A 6,000-nucleotide genomic window follows, 5' to 3' on the forward strand; every position below is an offset into this window, starting at 1 on the left:
TTCTGCATTTTCTCAATTCTCTGATTAAATTTATACTTTGGGACTTGGGGAATGTCTGGGAGCTAAAGTTTTTCTACACACAAGAGGCAGAGAGAGGACATTGCAGGGGCAGATGGGGTGGTCTGCCCCATAAGGTCCTGCTCAATTATCTATAGATAGATAGATAAATAGTCTCCTGTGAGTGCTGTGCATTGTTCAGGAATGCAGGATGCAACACTGAAGAGAATTTAAAAAACAAAAAGGCCTAGAATGCAGTAGGAGGAGAACAAATTAAACAACTTCCTTTAAAAAAATTAGACAATTTTAAATAGTAATAAGCACTTTAAAGACAATACAAAACTGTGTTAAGATAGAGTTACTCTTGGGATGAGGAAGAGCATCTCCTCCAAGTAAGGTATGGAGGGAGGGCTCCACTCTGACACTTACTCTGCAATACCAGTCAAGTATTGAAACTGTCTCATGTTCAATTTTATTTCTCTAAGTAGCCAGTATCTTTCTGCTGGGCACTGGGCTCAGCATCAGCATTCATTACTTCATTCGTTTCTTGTAAGAACCCTGCATGATAAATTCTATCAATAACCATAGTGCAGAGATGAGGAAATGGAAGCATAAAAATTACTGTCACAATCCCAACGTCACACAACTAATGAAAGCTATATCTAGAAATACAACTTAAGTCTTTGGTCTTAAGCACTTTGCCCCACTGTCTTCCTAAAGTAGGATGGACACAACTTTGAGGGGTTCCAGTAAGAATTGTGAACACACGTGCAAATCACTTAGTACAACACCTTCTCTGTCACAGGCTCTCAACCAGCTGTGGTAATGTACAAAATCTTTGAGGCTAGGAAGCCACAGAATGAAATTCCAGAGGAGTCTATCTACAAGATAAAGCTCAATATTTTTCTGAGGATTGTTTAACAGTTTACAGAGGAGATTTCATGTGTTAATCTAAGTATCAGCAGTCTATCATGTTTCTTACTGTTAATGGGAAATCAGTTCCCATTAACTGATGTTAACTACCTTAAATATAAGGTATTATATGGAGAGAATGGGTATTATACTATAACATAGAAAGAGTATACCAACCTGTGTTTGCTACTACTGTTTATTAGTATTTTCATAATTGAATCTTGCTCCCACTTCTCTGGATATTTCTATACTACAGAAAAGGGCAGAGCAGTAAATGAAGTTTGATTTAATAGAGAAAAATCTATCTTGTGCAACAATTTCAAACTTTCTGTACAAGGTAGCCTACAACTCTGCAGCCATAATCATCTCGTGTTGTATTTGTCATTTGGAATCAATCACTTTCACATATGGCAGGCAAAAGAAAAAACAAACAGCCAGGTTTCCTGAATCCTCTCCCTCTTGATTTCTGCACTGGGAAGTTTACTGACTGGTTCAGCCTTGGCAGCTCCTATTGTGATTAGGCTTCCCCACAATTTAATCCAAGATCACTGGAGGGGAGCAGGGAAGCCAGAGAAAGCCTCACAAAATGTTTGAGCAGGACACCAGGTGGCAGTATATCAGCTTTCATTCTTGCTGCATGCAGTGTGCTAGATAGAGTCTGATTCTTAGGTCAGAAAAACAGATTTCGACAAAGGATTCACAAAGTGGTGATGCCGAGGTCCAGCCCCAGCCGATCCAGGGAGTTCAAAGGGGAGACAGCATCGGTGAGTACACTGGCTTTAATTAAATATTAATCAAAGATATAAAGAGTAATAGAATGAGGATAGCTCAGCAGGAAAATTCAGTGGAGAAAAGAGGCTGAGTAGCTTGGTTTACGCGGAAAACCAATAAAACTTCAAGCCAAGAAGTTTGCACCACTTATGTAGGCCACAGGCGTCCTTCTGTTCTCCCATGGGAGAGGAGACACTGAGGCCTCCCCGTTCAGATCTTAGAAGCCGGCAAAATTAGTAAGCTTGGCGGGCCTCTGCACTACAGATGGAGACTCAGACAGAGGTTGAGAGAAAGAATGACATGGGGAGGCCAAGCTTCAGTGAGCAATGCCCGTAGCTTTATTTTCAAAGGGGCTTTTATACCATAAGTTGCACATAGAGGATAACAGGGGGTGTGAAATCATGAAAAGTCAGCAGTCTTTGATCCTTATCGAAACCAGGGTTTCTTTTCTGCAAACTTATCTTATACAAATGGTTTAGGTGACTTACATCATCTTCTGGCCAGAAGGCCTATTAACATTTTATGACTCTGACAAAGGCTTGTCAACCATAAGACTTATTTTCTCTAAGAGTAATTATTTTAAAGTTTGGCGCCATCCTCCAAAGGTGTTAGATAAAGTTGCATTCCTATAGGGCAGAGGTGCAGTGGGTTTATAACAAAGGAAATAATTTATTACCTTAAGGGTTTAAAGTTGCTAACACCAAGGCCACTACTTATTTTTTCTACATACCAACTATATTAATTAATACATGTTCAAGGATGAAATACAAGGGATGTGGAAACTTGGCAGCAAGCATTGGCTCATTAATGAAATCTTCTACTAGTTTTATTCTGACAGCTTCTAACTCTCTGAGAGACTCTAAGCTATTTGAATATCTTAAGCTTCCCATGCCTCTCACGGTTGGGAGACTGTAAACAATCGTATGTATAGCTGTAGGAGTCCGGGTAAACTTGTCAGGCAAGTTAGAGAGCCATCGGAGGGGTTTGGATTTAAACACTCCTATTATGCCCAGGAACTTTATTAACTGGAGCTGTAAGTTAACTCCTTTTCAGAGAGAGCGAGATGGTGGTGGGAGACAGCCCCCATCAAGTCAGAGGTGAGAGCACAAAGCAGTAAAGTAGGCAGACTCTGGTTTTGGGATTAGATGCTCGAGAATATCCAGGGGGACTCCTGAGGCTCGATCCCGCCTTTGCATGTGCCGAGCCTCCTTCCTCATGACCTTTCCCATGGGTGGAGTTCCTCACGCTGGATCCCAGGAGGGTGACATTTGAGTTGAAATATGAAGGGATTCAGAGGTGCATCATGTTCATATTTGGGGGATAGCATCACTGGCTCAGTGGTAAGGAATCCACCTTCCTGTGGACTCAATCTCTGGGTCTGGAAGATCCCATAGGGAAGGAAATGGCTATGCACTCCAGTACTCTTGCCTGGGAAACCCCATGGACAGAGGATGAGTCAGACACGACTTAGTGACTAAACAACAGCAAAGCATCACAGGAGAGAGGAAAAAACAAGGGGCACAGGTCTTGATAGGGAAACAAGCTTGGGGTGTTTAAGGAATGAAATCTCATTGTAGTCCTTGCTTTTCCCAGCATACTATTACTTAAGAAACTTACAAAAGCATTTGGCACTGTGAACTAGTTAGTGGATGCTTTCCTCATTTACTGATCCTGGGACAGTTGAATCTATGTTTTGGCATTTCTTTCTTCGTTCCCTTTAGTGTCTAGTTTAAACCAGTAGTATCACCACCACTGAGACATCCAGCCACCCAGTTCTGGGGCCAAGTGCTTCTCCATAGTCCAGACCTTGCTCCTAAGCAGCCCTCTAAAATGCGACAAACTGGCTGATAATAAAAGGTAGAGAAGCTTTTCACAATTAGGAAAGATAGGGCTCATTCCCAAAGTATTTTTTTTTAAAGAAACAATAAAACCTATCTCTTAGGGATTTGATATTTGAATTAGATAATGAATCTGAAACACAAACCACAGTGCCTCACATTGAGTAAAGCTCAGTAAATACCAACTTTCTTTTTTCCAGGAAATCCTACCTCTCCTTCAATGTCCAGGTCTGTGACTTGTTACTGTTTGTTCTTTTCTCCACATTGGTTCAATGATGGAAGCTTCTAGAAAATTCACTTAATCACTTAGTTTCCTGGAGACAGTCGTCATTTCTCCCTATTTCCTAGAGTCATATTCTCCTAGCCACATTGATACACTCAGAGTACTGAAAGGACCCAGATGGAACACCGAGATAAGGTATTATTTTCGTTTCCCTAATTAATAATAATGTTAAGGTCTTTATATATGTATTAGCTATCAGATATCTTATTTCTGAGTTGAATCTCAAAGATTTTGTCATTCTTTATTATCTGTTTTCCTAATGATTTAAAGGAACTTCTAACATATTCTGCATTTGAGTCCTTTTTCAGAAATATGCATGGCAAATACAGTTTATCAGTCTGTGCATTGACTTTCAAAACTCTTAGCAGTGATTTATAACAAACACACAATTAAAAAATATACTTTTATGCTCATAAGATACTAGCTTGAATATTTTGCTTTTTTTCTTTAAGCTCTTTAAAAAATATACTTTGGTGGCTTCTATTGCTTCTAATATGAAGTTAGGTATCATTTTAATGATGTTTCCCAGAATACAATGGTTTGCAAACATCTGCCAAAACCAGAGTGGTGGACCTGCAGAATTCCTTATTCAAATTTATGACTTTCCTCATAGCATTGCTCCTGAATAAGGAGATTGCTTTATAGGAAGAGAAGTATAGCAGTGAATGGAAGTGCTTGCTATGAGCAAAGAGGTTATAGGATGAGTAATGGAAAAGGTGGTTATAAATACCTGCTCTAACCATGTGGTCATTTGCAGAAATAAGAAGAATAGCACTTATGAAAATTTGTTTTTCAATTTTATATAAATATATTTATGTATTTATATTAACCAATTTTAACTCCCCTCTCCCATTTGCTATGTGTGGTAACAAGATATGCTAATGTAAGTCAATCTTATATATTTTTATATCTCAGTAGTGAAGATACAGGATACAGTGGAAGAGTGTGGCTTTGCTAGAAGATAAAATAACATCACCCACAAATGGATAAATGAACTTGCTATAATCTTTGAAGGATATGTTTAGACTGTTTGGGGTTGAATAAGGAACGACTGCATCATATTAGCAAGAATTGTGGTTTTGGAGAAGATTCTTGAGAGTCCCTTGGACTGCAAGGAGGTCAACCCAGCCAATCCTAAAAAAAAATCAACCCTGAATATTCATTGAAAGGACTGATGCTGAGGCTGAAACTCCAACACTTTGGCCACTTGATGAGAAGAGCCATATCATTTGAAAAGACTCTGAAGCTGGGAAAGATTGAAGGCAAAAGGAGAAGAGGGCAGCATAGGATAAGACAGTTGGATAGTATCACCAAATCAATGGACATGAATTTGAGCAAACTCCAGGAGACAGTGGAAGATAGAGGAGGCCTTGTGCTGCAGTCCATGGGGTCACAAAAAGTCAGACACGACCTAGTTTCTGAACAGCAACAACAACATTACCAAGAAACATAGTTTTGCTTTCTTCTTTATTCAAAAGCTGTTAAAAGAGTACAGATGGATGCCAAATTAACATAGAGTATATTGTAGCAGTTTTGAGCTACCTTAACTGACTGGAAATATCTTTCCCAGAATGTGCTTCCTGTATTGTTCTGGTTTAGGGTTGGCCACAAAAGAAATTTGTGTGACATTTGGAAGGTCGTTGTGATGAAGCAGCCACAGTTTTTATGTTTTGGAGGTTGGTGCAGGGCTCCAGGGATTATGGCTACTCACACATGTTGCTGCTGATATGATATTTCATCTTATTGTTGACTCACAACACCTCCACTTTCCGTCAAATCTCCTCCTCATCTTCTCTTTGTCTTGGGCCAAGTATGTATGTAAGTTCAGTTCAGTTCAGTGCAGTTTCTCAGTCATGTCCGACTCTTTGCGACCCTATGGACTGCAGCACGCCAGGCTTCCCTGCCATCACCAATTCCCAGCGTTTACTCAAATTAATGCCCATTGAGTCAGTGATGCCATGCAACCATCTCACCCTCTGTCATCACCTTCTCCTCCTGCCTTCAATCTTTACCAGCATCAGGGTCTTTTCCAATGAGTCAGTTCTTTACATCAGTTCAGTTCAGTCACTCAGTCGTGTCCGACTCTTTGCGACCCCATGAATCGCAGCACGCCAGGCCTCCCTGTCCATCACCAACTCCCGGAGTTCACCCAGACTCACGGCCATCGAGTCAGTGATGCCATCCAGCCATCTCATCCTC

At 40.3% G+C, this 6,000-nt stretch overlaps 1 long non-coding RNA gene across 1 annotated transcript; it reads left to right on the forward strand.

The window, feature by feature from the left end:
- The first annotated feature begins 1,579 nt into the window (after positions 1 to 1,579).
- Positions 1,580 to 4,935, forward strand: LOC113899967. Its single transcript, XR_003513038.1, has 3 exons — positions 1,580 to 1,673; positions 3,719 to 3,936; positions 4,717 to 4,935. It is a non-coding gene; the product is annotated as an uncharacterized LOC113899967 (long non-coding RNA).
- Positions 4,936 to 6,000: the final 1,065 nt, after the last annotated feature.

Source organism: Bos indicus x Bos taurus, chromosome 10, assembly GCF_003369695.1.
Source record: "Bos indicus x Bos taurus breed Angus x Brahman F1 hybrid chromosome 10, Bos_hybrid_MaternalHap_v2.0, whole genome shotgun sequence".
NCBI lineage: Eukaryota > Metazoa > Chordata > Mammalia > Artiodactyla > Bovidae > Bos > Bos indicus x Bos taurus.